This window comes from Scardinius erythrophthalmus (assembly GCF_964197995.2).
Source record: "Scardinius erythrophthalmus genome assembly, chromosome: 8".
Lineage (NCBI taxonomy): Eukaryota > Metazoa > Chordata > Actinopteri > Cypriniformes > Leuciscidae > Scardinius > Scardinius erythrophthalmus.
In genome coordinates, this window is record NC_138228.1 from 6,905,525 (window position 1) to 6,919,628 (window position 14,104).

At 37.1% G+C, this 14,104-nt stretch overlaps 1 protein-coding gene across 2 annotated transcripts in view; it reads left to right on the plus strand.

The window, feature by feature from the left end:
* The first annotated feature begins 13,094 nt into the window (after positions 1-13,094).
* plin1 (perilipin 1) overlaps positions 13,095-14,104 on the plus strand; it is a 36,261-nt gene continuing 35,251 nt past the window's right edge. Inside the window, exon 1 of one of the 2 annotated variants that reach the window (XM_081372815.1) lies at positions 13,095-13,156. The gene's annotated coding sequence lies outside the window, so the exon portion shown is untranslated. The remainder of the gene's footprint in view (positions 13,157-14,104) is intronic. The other variant, XM_081372813.1, reaches the window with a different exon arrangement.

The window sequence follows — 14,104 nt, forward strand, 5'->3', positions numbered from 1 at the left end:
GCAGCCCCATAAAAAAAATATTTTAGTCCTTTTAAACCTCTTATGATGTCCTCTGTTGACTTTATCAAGCTCAGACGTCCGCAGGTGAAAACACTGGAGAGCTGCTTTATAGTAGAAACTGAAGTGTAATTCTCATTTAAAAGCAACACTGACACTGTTTGTCATGTTTAATATTGTAAATCTGTTTGGTTTAAAGCAATCAACCGTAAAAGAAAACTGTATGTGAGAAAGCAGCAGTTAAAGGGATCCCCCAAAAAAGTTTTTTTTCATCAGTAAATCATATATGTGAATAAAAGTCTAAATTAAATCTGTTCATCATATAAAGTGATCGTGTCTCTTCAGAAAATTTGGACTAAACCGCTCAATTAATATGGATTAGTTTTACCATCTCTTTATGAACTTTTTGAAACGTCAAAGTGGTAGTTGTGTAGCTGTCGATGGAGGGACAGAAATTGCTCTTCATTTGTGTTCTGAAGATGAATGAAAGTCTCACAGGTTTGGAACGATATGAGGGTGAGCAATTGATGACAGATTATTTTATTTTTTTGGGTGAACTATCCCTTTGACTGCTGCTTTCTCACCTCTGTCATTTTAGTTGGGGCCTTTACCCAGTGCTAATTAAGATTTTTTTGGGACAGAATTGCTTTCCGTAGTGGTTTGGATAGAGGATGTTTATACCTTTCAACAAGGACTTCCGCTCAGTTAGTTTGTGCGACCTATTTGTGTTTCATATCCACTTCTCAATAACAGCACTTACAGTTGACCAGCACAGAAGGAGGTCAGATATGTGTGGGGAAGGTGCATCCCATTATAGTGTCATGTTGAAAAATCTTTCAGCTCTTTCGTAATTTCATTCATTAACAGTGCATTCCAGAGGGAGAACAATCATGTTGTTACATGTTGTGTTGTTTCAAAAAGAAATGGTTAAAAATAACTACTTCAGAGCCTTTCAAAGCATCTTTTTTTGACAAACCACACCCAGGCTCACAGTTTGCCTAATGCAGTGATTCCCAAACTTTTTCGGGCCCCCCTTTTGTAGAGACAAATACTGTATTTTCAATGTTTAAGTCTCAATAGTGAATCCGAAGGCGAGATATACCTCGTCATATTTTCTTGTCTTTTCACCACACCGGATGCGATGGATGCACCGCGCCGCAAGCGACAAAGCGAACGTTGCAAATCCATTTGTCCTTTGTGTCAGAGCGCTGGAATATATCAGAAAGAGAACAGGGCGTCAGTTATTGTCAAGGAATTTCCGCTCAAGTGGGAGTCATCTTGAGGTAGGCCTAATAAAATGTCACATTAAAGGGATCATATTATGCGATTTCTTGTTTTCCTTTTTTTAAGTGTGTTATGTAGCTGTTAGTGCAAGTATAAGATCTGCGGAGTTACAAAGCTCAAAGTGCCAAACCTAAAGAGATATTTTAAGTTAAAAATACTGAACTTAAGTAAGTTAAAAGACTTCAAATTTAAGGCTCAGCCACGCCTTCCTTCCTGAACTCTTCGTTCAAACACGCCCCCACAAATCTATGTCAGTATGTGGGGGCAGAGTTTCATAACACCACCCAAATATATATGCAAAGAAAGAAGGCGTAACTTTTATTCTCGCTGTATTATTGTTGCCGCCGGCACCGCCATGTCCTGGAGATGCTGTTTTCCGTTGCGAAAGTTTACTTTATTTGGCCTTTCAAAAGAGGACACAGTTAGAAAACAGTGCGTAAGCTTTATTTACAACTCTGTTCCAGAAAAGTACAACCAAAATATTTGACTGTGTGCTGTGCATTTTTCAGAGGGCTGTTTCCAGAGAGAATAAAGGCTCGTTCACACCAAGGATAATAACTATAAAGATAACGATAAAGATACAATTCTAAAAATCGTTCTCCATATTAAAGAATAACAGAGTTCACACCACAACTATAACGATAAAGATATGAGGAACGATATCGTTGGGATCACTTTCAGAACGATTTTTTTACAGCTGTCAAACGATAAAACACTGACAGCCAATCAGAATCCATTCTAATTTAAAGGTCTCGCGCATTTAAAATGGATCTGGATCATCCGGGCGTGCTTACAATAAAAAGACCGTTATCGGTCGTTGGTGTGGACTGTGGACGCATATATAGTTATCTTTATCGTTATCTTTATAGTTATCGTGCTTGGTGTGAACTGACAGTAAAATGACAGTATAAGTCAATATAATCAGTAAGTATGTGTCCCCAATGAAATAAAACCTTACTAATCTGATATGATCTGGTCCAGTCCATTTTCTGGATCAGATTCGGGATTGAATTGATAAGGTAGTTAGTACCGACCAAGCGTGCTGCACAAGCCCTGAAAAGTGAAGCTAAAGCGTCTCGATCGATTTAGTCTCTGATTTGAACGCTCTGTTTGAAGGGGCGTGTCTGCTGTGAGACTTCAGTGTAAACGCCCACTGCTGTGATTGGCTGACATGCTTGCATATGAAATATCTAGCATTACATGTGGAACTCTCTCGAATACTTTTACTATTACAGCTATTATACGTTTTTACTATTACAGCTATCGAGATTAACGAATCGTGAGAAGTTTAAGTATTTAGATCTATTCCCATCACATAAATCACGTACAGTAAGATCTTCGTTGTGCAGTGTGACAGCGTCATTGATTTCGTAACGAGTTTTGGCAAGTGTCCAGATAAACTCACGCTGTGTGATTGACAGCTTGGGCGATTGGAAAGGGATTGTTCTTTGATCACTGTCTGTATATATATTAATCACAGTTTAAGTAAGATTATTTTCATCCTACTAAGAGAAACGACGTGAAGTTGATCGTTTAGTCACTGGCTTGATTTACTGATGCATAAACAGTTTTGAACGACTTTGAGAGAAAGATTATCTGTCTGAACTTGAACAATTACACATCAGAAATTCACATAACCCACTAATTCTTCAGAGGCTCGGATGAAGGAACTAAAAAAATACTTTTGTGTTCATTTGTACATCCAAACACTGAGCAACTGCCATGCTTCGCTCGTTTGCAAGCCATGATGTCTCTCGAGGAAAAAACAATATCGCGCCCGCGCAGCTCATTTTCTCATGGGCGGGCCAAATTCTCTTTGCGGGCAAAGAAGAGAAAGGGGAGGTGACCTTTTGAAGATTTGAAGGTTGAAGATTTCTAGATTCGCCCGTCTGAGCTTTCATTTTCTCAAAAATACCCAGGGCTTGGTTTACACCAATCAAAACGTCTAGCCACTGGGGGACCATAGGCAGGCTAGGGAAACTCATATAAAAGTTAAAAAACCTCATAAAGTGAAATGGGACCTTTAATGCTTTGGGAGCTGATGTTTCAAATATGGTAAGGGGCATGACATTTACGTTACGCGCTTAAGGTTTTTGGGCCAATCACAATGCAATGGATCACTAGCCAATCAGAGCACACCGCACTTTTCAGAACGATGAGCTTTGTAAAAATCGACGCGTTTCAGAAAGGCGGGGCATGGAGGAGCAACAATAATGTACAGTATGTGTAAATATATTGACTTTTTTAAACCTAAAACCGCGTAAACACATTGCATTAAACCACATACACAAAATAATGTTCTTTTTAGAACCATCATATGACCCCTTTAATATTTTGTGTACAATTATTTACTCCTTTGTGGCAAGTAGCCGAATAATAAGCGGGATAATTACTTCTGCATATACACACATCTCTGGTTCTGTAAACAAAAAGTTGTGAAATCCTTGATCTCTGGGGTTTTCTAAAGTTTTTTCATTTACCAAACTAACATACTAGATAGATGTATGTGTATATTATAGATAGATGGATGGACGGACGAACGGTCATTCACTTCCAGTCATTTTACCTGTACAAAAACTGTCCATTATGCTGCATTATATTGCAAACTGGTACTTAGCAGATTATTTTAACTTATTATCATAATAATAAACACACTGGTTTGTAGCACATATATGTTTACTATTTAAATCACCCTTTAACTATAGCAGCTAAAGAATATGGAAGCTTGTTTCTGCCACAGAATGAAAAATAAAAAAATGATTTGTAGGGTGTCCCTTCCCTTATTCAGAAAGGTAATCATGAGTGACTCCGTTGTGGCCGAAGTGGCTTTTGTAACTCAAACAAGAGCCAGTACCACCATATGACCTTTTATTTTATGGTTTCCCTCTACTGTAAGACTCTTGTGGTGTCCTATTATGGGAAAGTATCTGAACAACATGCAGGAGATTTATTTGTAATCACTGTGATGACAAAACATCACTTTATTTCTGTCCCTGGGGGGACCATTCATCAAAAGCAGGACTCTTTTTCCAATGTTGTCCTTGCTTTCTGATGTCTCCATGTGTTTCATTCAACTCTTCCTTACAAAAATACTGCAGTGTGTGAGCATAATATACTGTGCACATGTTTGAACACACACACACACACACACACACACACACACACACACACACACACACACACACACACACACACACACACATATTTTGAATCAAAGGCTTCTGTCAGATCTTATACAGCAACATCAATAAAATACAATTATTTTTTTTTTTTTTAATCACCTACAATTTACTGTGGTTATTCTTCCTTGAGAGATCTGAAATTATGTTGTTGAAAAGTAGAAAATTGCTTTGTATACAATAGAAAGTGTAATTACATCACAACAGGATATGAGCTTCTTTATGTTCGTTTTCACACATATGTGTTTTTATGTATTTTTGCTTCAGTCAGTGCTAGTCTTTTATGCCAGGCAGCACATGCCATTCAAAATTTTTTATATAGTCACATAACGTAGTAATTAGAAACTCTCACGACGAAGAATTCTTCAAGTAGACAGGCTTTAATATCAAATACTCAGGAAACAGGATAAAAGCAGGGGAAAAACCACATTTACGAGAACAGACCAACTGAGGGAGAACACATGGACTAAATACATGGAGCTAACAATGGAGCTTGGTGGAATAATTAATGAACACAGGTGGAGACGAATTAACTAATCAACAACAGGGAAACAACACACAGAGGGCAGAACTAAAAACACATTATATTATATTATATTATATTATATTATATTATATTATATTATATTATATTATGTCTGTGTACTCTATTCTGATTGGATGGAATCTGATTGGTGTGTGTTCAAACCGTGCAGGTAGTCTATCAGGTAGAGTTGAAGCTGATACAAATAAAAATAATCATAATTTTAACACTTTCAGTCAAATTTTGTGTTGCTAACATCAATCCTAGCTTTAATTTTTCAGTGTTGGCAACAATGGCAAGTGACCATGGTGTAAGAAGGATAATTCATGGCTAGGTGTGAATTTCAGGATTTTAATGTACAACTTGGAGGCAAAGAACCACCTGACATGAAGTGCATTAAAATCGTGAAATGCACACCTAGCCATGGATTATTATACCTTCATTATTTTATTCTTGTGATTATTAAATGGACTACGTCCTGTAATAGATTGTTTTATTCGTAATATTTTTTACATTAACATTTTTAAATGACTCCAGAAAGAAGATTTCCAAATAACATTTAGCCACTGACATGTGGAGACTGCATTTTGCTTTATTATTATTATTTTTATTATTATTATTTAAAGGGTAACTCTCACCAAATTGCAACCTAGGGTCTTTTTGTTAATCTACACGAGTCAAACATTCGTGTAAAAGCATACAGTAATTAGAATGGAAACGCCACTTTTAAGATTGACCATATATTCGTTTTCGGTCAAAATGCCTTTTGAATGGGAGTGCTTGGGGCACTACAATGATAGCATCAAAATCGCTATTTTTAAAACGCTAAGAAGGCTTGACACAACATGAAACTTTGCTTGAAGTATCACCAGGGGCTCTACACATGAACTCGAGCATTGAGAACATTGTTTGTGTACACAAAGTTTACTAAAAAGAAAGGTTTTGTACGACTCACTTTATCAGTTAGTGTTTCCGGTGGCTGGAATTTTGTCAGTCAAAAGTAGTCGATCTCCGAATGCAACTTTTGACTGACAAAATTCCAGCCACCGGAAACACTAACTGATAAAGTGAGTCGTACAAAACCTTTCTTTTTAGTAAACTTCTGCGTTTTGACCGAAAACGAAAATACGGTCAATCTTAAAAGTGCCGTTTCCATTCTAATTATGCTTTTACACGAATGTTTGATTGGTTAGATTAACAAAAATAGCCTATAGGTCGCAATTTGGCGAGAGTTACCGGTAAGCACCATGGCCTTAGTAGGTACCACACAAACTTTGGCATATTCCGCATAGACACAAGTTCAAATCCAGTTTGCATCACTTGCTGATCCTATTCTTCTCTAATTCCCTTCTCCATTGTCTTATCAATAACAAATGAAGGGATAGAGACAGAAATAAAGAGAACAACCTTTACAGAATATTGATAGTGTTATCAACAGCCTTAACATGTTCATGGATGTATTTAAAAAAATAATAATAACATATTACATCCTATATGTGAAAATCAAATTTTTTATGTTGTTTATATGTCTATGTGGTGTTTTTAATATGCTTTAAGACAAACCATGTGCATTTCATAAGTCAACACCATTGCTGTTGATATGAAAAATCGGGTACTATAGCAATTTAGTGGGTGAATTATGCTATATGATGTATATTACGTTGTTATGATGAACTATATGCCTTTCTTCTCTGACGTTCTAAGCTGTTCACAGTGTTTCTAAAGATGCTGAATTTTTAGAAGGAAGCTGTCTGACTCTGAGATGGCGAACGGGAACATGGTTTGTGTAACATTAGCTGTTTGATAACGTAGTCAAGCAAAAGGCTAATCATATTTACTACCGTTATGTGTCCGACGTTGTAGAGAGCGATACATAAGACGCATTACCATTCTGATACATCGACGAACCCTTATGAGTGGAAGCAGGGCTCATTTGCATATGTATGGGTCTGCGTATACTAAATGAAGCAAGGGTGTAGAGTTACATTCAAGCTATTTTAGGCATGAATAAAAAAAAAATACATTTCACAGGGGTGATCAAAGAGGAGTTTTAACGGATACAATTATTGACTACAGGGGCACTTTAAATGAAAAGAAAGAACTGTTAACATTGTATTACAGTCAATTGAGCGCAACAAATGCAAATATAACTCATTATAATCAGTGATGCTGTCTACACTGGATGCAGTGCAACACGACACGACAAATCCCCAACAGTAAACTGATGCAGTCAGCCTCAAGCTGTTGTGGCAGTAGCGTTCGGTGTAGACTCGGTGAAAGGGTGCAAAAATATATGATATAAATAAACAGCCCAGGGTGTAGCAAAAAGTGTGCACCTAAGCTAAACTGTCATGACAAATAACTGTGTATAAACTAGCAAGACATTCATTTGAAGATTTAGCAGAGTTGCAGTACAGTTTAAGTGTTTCTGGATAATGGAGGGGGTTAAAGGTCTTTTCAGAAAGCAGTAAAATATATTGAAAGCATCTTCCCTTGGAGCATGAGTGGTTTTGATGCACTAAATTGCTGTGAGGTACAAGGTGTTCCATTATAATCAATGCAGACCCAAGCTACAATCATAAATCTAAGGCTTTTAAGAGCTGGAAAACCAAAAAGAGTATTTTTTTTTAACTGTATTCTGGATGTATGCCAGAGAAGATCATGAATAAAAGTTAGAGTAGAGAACTGAAGAGGGGATTTAGGAGGGATTTAGAATAGGACCATTTGGTAGAAACGTGAAAGCATTTAAAAATATACAGTATTTAAATTTGGATGACAAGGAGTACAGCATAACAACAGTTGTTAGAAGACCTGGTTTTCTACCCTGCACATCATATTGCTGTTTAGATCCAGTTTAAGAGACTCGCCTGAACTGCTGATGTTGCTGGTTTTAGGACAAAAGGGCAAAAAAAGTGCAGACACATAGCAGAGGCATTAGACAGGCATCACAAAGAGTCAGTGTGGAAGTCAAGCAAGGTAAAGGTTAGATACAAATCAAGTGACATTAGGACAGAGGGACAGACATGGAGAGAAAAAGAAGGGACACAGATCTTGACTCAGATATCGGGGAAAAAATCTATGTGCTGGCTTCAGGAAAAATTGCATGCAAGTTACAATAACCTTGAGCTATTGGAAACCCAGCTTGATTTTGTTGCAAATAAACACTGTTTTTGTCAAACCTTCCATTGTAGAATGAATTTCATCAAGGAATCCTCAGAAATGACAGCTTTGCAGACTTTAGGCATATAAGTCAGTTTATTATTCTTTCAAGAGGAAGATTCATGCATGTCTCCTCACTATCACTTCCCAATGGCATGTCACCAATCCCCCTGCCATCGCCAATTTTACATTGAATCCATACCAAAAGAGTGATTTTTATTACACATTTGTCAGTTCTCTGGTATTAAAAGACAAGATAATTACAGGTGTAGCAAATTAGCTCAAAGGGAAATATGAATAATTAATCATAACTTGTTAATTAATTATAAATATTTAGATCAGTTAATCAAATTAACTTCATGTACTGAATTAATATTACCATCAATTAATCTGTTCGTCCATCAAACAGTCAGTATTGATCGTCTATCAACTCTTCAGAAAGGATATTTTCCATGGCCATAGAATTAATTAATTAATTAATTATAAATATTTGGATCTGTTAATCGAATTAACTTCATGTTGCTGAATTAATATTACCATCAATTAATCTATTCATCGAGCGAACACTCCGTATGATCGTCTATAACTCTTCAGAAAGGATATTTTCCATGGCCACAGAAAAATAACTTTCTTAGCATGTAGCTGTGATCATAATCGTAAAATTGACATCGATTTATAAGCAGACCAGAATCAACTCGCGTGAATGTGCACAAAAGTTTTATTTAACTAAATCACGAACACATATCTAATCTAAACAAACACATACACACAATCATGCACACGTGGTTAGAATGGAAAGTGAAAGATACAGAAATACCGAAACAGAACAGAGGAATGAAGCTATGTAAAGAGTCATTTAACAACCTGGAAGAACCATTAGTTCCTTACTACAAAGCTCCTTTGTTAACAAAGGGGTTCACAACTTTAGCTAAACGGCGATTTAGTATATTGCACGACACTTGCATTTGCCTTAGCTGTAGAAGAGTGTCTGGACATAGAGTCGCAAGGAGAAAGTGTTGATAGTTCGGTCCGATAGTGCTGAAGTTGCAATCGATTTCTTCCGCGTTGAATGAAGAAGCGATGGTGAACTTGTGGAGTTAGTTCACTCTGTTATGGTTGAGGAAGGTACACATGGCTCGATGTGTGTGGAGCCTGTCGGCCATTGTGAAATTTGGTGTACCACAAGGCTCAGTACTAGGACCGTTGCTGTTCACTCTGTACATGCTACCCTTGGGAGATATCATTAGGAAGCATGGCATTAGTTTTCACTGTTATGCTGATGATACGCAGCTCTATATTTCTTGACACCCTGACGAAACTTACCAATTCACAAAATTAACGAAATGCATAGCTGATATAAAAAACTGGAACCGGGAACACTCCCCATAAATCCTGATGTACTTGTTACATCATAAGAAGGATGGCGTCTACGCTAATATTATTCTCTCTATTTATCCAGATCTGATGAAGGACCTGCGCCTGGACGCGATGACAACGCAGTCCTGATGTGTCAACCAGTCCCTCCCCTGTGAAGGCTTCCTTCCCTTCCCTTTACCTCAGTACAGATAAAATGGGATGATACGGGATAATACCGGTTTGTGTGGCTACGCAGACGTGACAAAAAATTCTGTATTTTTAAGGCCAGACAAGTAGTTTATTGAGGGTTGATTTGTAAATAAGGACTACATGCCTGCACACTTAATATATTCAAACACGCATACCTTTGGACTAAACACGTAATGCGCATATGCGCGACGTCTGCATTTTCGCTGGTTTGCGTTTGACTTTGAGCAGAGCGCGTTAAGGATTTTCCTGTTAGAATGGTGTTGTGTTTGCGGCCCCTATGCTAATAACTAATGATCTTCGCAACAGAAGTGAATCAATCAATCAAAACTAACTTTAGCTGGACGATAACTTTATCCTAGAGCTGTTGTAAAGCCTAAACAATCTGTTACGGTAATTTCCTATTATCACTAAAGCTGCTTTGAAACAATCCATATTGTTAAAAGTGCTATATAAATAAAGGTGACTTGACTTGACTAGGCTTTTTTTATGTTCCACAGAGTTTTGGCTTGACCAATGAGAAAAGTTCAAAATTTTTGGTTTGAAAAGCTGACTCATTTGGCGTAAGATGGCAGTTTGTGTCCATTTATACTCTGATAAATATAACAAACACACACAGCATTATGAGAAGGCGAGTTCCACCAAAGTATGAGTCATTAAACAAGGGATAATTTGATAGGAGACACCACATCAGGCATGCATAGCACTATACAATTTAAAAAGACAATATACAAACAGTATAAATACACAAAATGTACTGGGGAAATGCATGTTCATTCATTGGACAGATTTGTCAGAATTCCATTTCTAGGAATTCCAGAGAATTCCATTTCTATGGGACTGCATGTCAGTTTCTTGTAGCCTGTACTGTTCTCTCATTGAGAACAATCAATGTCCCAAGTGTCTTTGAAGTGTATGAGTGTAGCAAAAGGGTGATAATTCACAGCGGGGGAATCAGACATCATGTAGCCTGCCTGGGTGAGGGGTTTGAAGATTAAGTGAAACAATAGTGTGTTTGATCGCTCCAGTCGTTACACAAGGCATGGAATGACAGTTAGCATTGTTTCCATGACAACATTTATAACATCAAGCAAGGTAGTTTTCATGTAGTATATGGATGATTATAATGATTAATAATTGGTTACATATTTCTTTTTCAGCTTTATTTTTTTGTGTTTTTTGGCAATAAAGAATTGTCAGCTAAGTCCTATAACAATGTTTGTTATTATTGCTGTATGGATGTACTGTATATGTGTGTAGATAGATAGATAGATAAGTGTAATTCTTTAAAGCATAACATGTTTTTATAATATAACAAATACTTTTTAAAAATGTCTTAAGAAATATATTCATGAACAATTAAGTGGCCTTTTATTTCATTCACATTATTTTATCTGCAAGTACAATTTTTATATACCTTTAAGATTTGAAGACTACTAGTGCACATTCAATAAAATTAAGCACACATATTTTTCACAAGAGAAATTACAGTTTCCTTAAAGTTTGTGCTCCTTATTGCAGGTTATGTGAATGTTATGTTGTTTAGTGTGTACTGATTCTGCCTGCTGACGACCTGACGCATTTTTCATACTAGAGACTCTGTTGTTCTTGTCTCTTCTTGTTTGGCATCTGGGCCGTCCACTTCTCTCTCTGTCCTGATGTCTGATCCAGTTTGCTGTCTTCTCTCAAGACAGAAGCGCACACCCATGCCTGGAATGGAAACGCTAGTGTAATCAAATAATATTTTGTAATTTCCACACTTTATTAAGTAGAAGTGAACCGTTCAACTCTGCAAAGGCGATAAGAAAGGTGTTTCTATCATATTACAGTGATTTTAAAAGATGTGGTGATGGAGTCTTTCAATGGTGGACTGAAGTAACCTTCACGTTTAGTCTGAGTTTGAGTTTTGTTTGAGCTGTATTCTTGGGGCCTATAACATGAAGCCGGTTTAGGTGGATAGCCAGATATGTTTCAGCTTAGTTAATGACACCATGAAAGTGGCTCAGCTTTTAGTGGTGTTCATCGCCATTGTTACATGTTCAAGTCTCCTTATACCTACATTTAACTATATAAGCTAACTTTTCAACTTTCACTTGCACAATATATTTCGTCTTGCTGTGCAAGTGCATTTATATATTTTATATTCTTCAATCTTTGGCAGAATAGAGAATTGAGTCATGCTGACTGTCGTGAAAAGTGAATTGCATCTTTCAAGGCATTTGATTGGCTGTTTTCTACTGATGTCACTTTCATGTGCGCACACTCCGGATCAAAGCCTGAGTCGACAGAGAAAGCTGATGATCAAAGTCATGGTACCAACGAAGCTTGATTGGATTGGTTTGGTTTTATCAACTTGAAACTAATCCTGTAACCCCAAGTTTGCCCCCAAACTACCATCATGGTATGAGCAGCAGATTTTATTCTTTCCTGTTTTGTTTCCTGTGCTAGTATTTGTTACCAAGGTTATTCATTGTTTGATTAATGCACTGCACCTGTTTCTCGTTTCTTTTCATTGGTCTACGTTTGTATATAAAGCCTTGTGTTTGTAGTGTCCTTCGTCTGATCTTCAAAGTTAAGAGGTTGTTCTTTTTGCTGAGTTTTTGTATTTTGAGATTCTGAGTTTGTCTTTATCTCAACTGTTGCGACTAGATCCAGCCTTTATTTTGAATCTCAATATCTTATTTTTATCTTCAACCAGCCGTGACAGTAACAGTAAAATAGGACTTTTCTTTGTGTACACATGAATATACTGTAGATAGACAGGGTCACCATGATTTTGCCAAGAAAGACATGTTCCTTTGTCAACATATTGTAGCCGGGCTTGGGGAAAAAGGAGAGAAAACACGCAAGTTGTTAAACCCAGAGGGTGTGCTTTATTTCTTGTGCAAAAAGTGAGGATTGAAGGAGTATTGGTGCTCTTGTGCTTCTGTTGTGAGAGTGCTGGAGAAAGTGGAGTGAAGACGGCAAACTTCAGCCAGACAGCAGGGAGTTAGCTTGACCAGCAGAGAGTTCTATCAAGGCTTCTAGGTTCCTTCTCATTAATCACTCTCTGTAAGAGAAAAGGGTAAACAGACATTAGTGAATGGAGAGCATAAACTCTACTGGCCTTTCTTCACTTGTGTTTATATGGCCGCAGTGATGAGTTGGTCGATGGCCGTCAGGTGTGTGCATTGATTGCTGGTCAGCTGCTCTGTATGTGTTGCCTGGGGCGATTGATGTCAGGATGAAGGGAGATAGCTGTCAGGTGTGTGTGTTGATTGCTGGTCAGCTGCTCTGTGTGTGTTGCCAGGGGCGACTGATGTCGGAACGATGGTAGTCCGCCACATTATATTGTAATTATTTAGTCCTAACCATATCCCTACCCCTAATTCTAACCCTACACATAATTTATCACTAAAATCAGTGAGAAATGATAGGTGAATAACACTGATGTTGAAGCACTAACCTGATGGTAAGCCTAAACTTGACATAAACTGTAAACCTTTCCCTCAAATCTGATTGGTTGTTTGGAATGTTGGTCCAGGATCAAGAAAGACGTTGATCCAGGAACATGTTGAACTTGGTGAAATCACGACAGACAGAAAAACAATTTGTACAAAACAAACAGGGCAGAGGTCATGATGAGATGGGATGTTTGGAATAGAGACTGAGTAGTACTTACCTGGTGATTGTAATCTCTGGGGAAATGGGTTTTTATACCCATACAAATATATATATATATATATTGAAATATATTTTAAAGTGTCAAAAATATATGTGGCATATATTCCAAATACATTGAAATATATTTGCATTGTTGTTCACTTATATTTATCATTTTGAATTCTGAAATATAACAAAAATATATGATGTTAAGTGTGAAATATTTACATTTATAACATGTAATGTAAAATATGACAAAATATATTCTGAAAATATATTTCAAATATATTTCTTTTGTGTATGGGTAAGAAGATATTACCACAGAATACAATGCCCTCTTTATGTCCCTCTATTATTTCCATCATCAGAACTTTCTCACCCACTTACTGTCCTCCTGTCTCCCTCTCAATGTAGTTTGTCTTTTTTTATTTAAAGCTCTCAGAGAGTTCACTGCAATCCACCCTCCAAGAAGGTGTTCACTATTCTTTGGTGAAAACTAGAAAACAAGCAAATGACACAATATCAATTAGGTTTAGTGTATGTGGAGGTGGGCGATGCATAGAGGCTTAATGATGAGAAAAAAAGCCTAGAATTCCTGATTAGTTCCTCTGACCATGAAATGAACTACAAATGAAAAAATTCCCGTTATATTTTTTTGCTCATTATCACCAAGGAGTGGGTTTCAACCTGCGGCTGTGCGGCAAATATAAATTGTGATTTTTTTCCGATAAACACGGCCATTTGTAATTTGAATGTG